The following is a 1,547-nucleotide window of genomic DNA, read 5'->3' on the forward strand; positions in this document are numbered from 1 at the left end:
ATATATATATATATATATATATAGGGAGAATTCACAAAAAAACAACAGACGAAGACAGGTGGTGTAAAAAACAAACAGATGTATTAGTATAACGCTCGGTAATTGAAAAAGTCTTTAACGTTTCGAGCCTACGCTCTTCCACAGAAAGGAACACAGAAAGAAACAAGGAGAGAAAAAAAGAAGAGAAAATGGATGTGTTATAAAACTTTTCCGCACATACAATAGCAGCCATTCCAACATACCGCCATCATCAGCTGCCCAACGGATGGTTTCGACACCTGAGAAGTACCATTCAATCCGGTGGTATCAACAGCACTAAAGTAAGTATTGTTTGGAAACAAACATACCTTAGATATCACCATATTCATTCAATCTTAATTCTAGGAACGAGTAAGCACTAACATTATTAATTAAGTTACAACAAAGAAACACATTTACTCTATGTACAACAGTATCGGTAAATAATTTCAATAAGTAAACCTAAATATATATATTTCTCATTCTGCTTGACTTACATTGCTTATGTTCAACATATTTCTTGATAAATTCTATTTTACTACAAAGTCTTCACGTGCCTAGGATTTGGGTTCTATGTATTCATAGTTGTGTTTGTGTGTATGAGTGTCTTTGCACGTACTTGTATGCGTGTGTCTGCATGTGTGTATGTGTGTGTGAGTGCCTTTGCGTGTTTTCATCCATTATTTGACGTGTCATCCACTTAACGTTGACTATTAGCTGTCAGTAGAAAACAATGTTTTTTACTGTTACATTTAGCATCACAAGTAACATAATCTGCAAGTTTGCTGATATGTAGTGTAGCTAAAGAATTATTATCGCTAAGTAGGAATGTCACTCCCCAGAATACACACGCATATACACACGCGCACACCTATGTATACATACATACATACTTACATACATACATACATATATATATATATGTATATATATATATATATATATATATATATATATATATATATATATATACCAGATGGGCGAACGGGCGATATTGAGTTAGGCACAGCCTGCGTCTACACTGACAGAACTTATCTAAGTTCATATACTTATTAATTTAATTATTACTCCGAGTTTTCTTGTGAGGGTGTGGTTGTTTGACAAAAATGGATTAAGACCACACAAAAGTATGTTCTTAGAATGCTATATTACAATGAATTTCTCAAATTGAAATATATTTACTTTACTTAGTATTGTGTCCTCCGTTCTTTGCTTCTATTTGCCATATAACGACATATATTAATAGACATTTCGAAGCGCCTAGTTTAGAATAGAGGCAGCTGATGAAGGAAAAGTTCCATATGTGGCTTGCCTGTTTTCCTGTGTCCATTCTGTTGTCCGTAAAAAAAGTTCGTTTTTTGTGCTTTGTTTATGTTCCCGTTCCTTTTTTGTCTACGTTTTTTGACGTCCTGTATCCGGATATGCATCTATATATACATGTAGATGTAGGTATGTACATATATGTATGTATATAGGCATATGCTCACATATCATTTGTATTATATATATATATATATATATATATATAT

The sequence above is a fragment of the Octopus bimaculoides genome, chromosome 7 (genome assembly GCF_001194135.2).
Source record: "Octopus bimaculoides isolate UCB-OBI-ISO-001 chromosome 7, ASM119413v2, whole genome shotgun sequence".
NCBI classification, from domain to species: domain Eukaryota; kingdom Metazoa; phylum Mollusca; class Cephalopoda; order Octopoda; family Octopodidae; genus Octopus; species Octopus bimaculoides.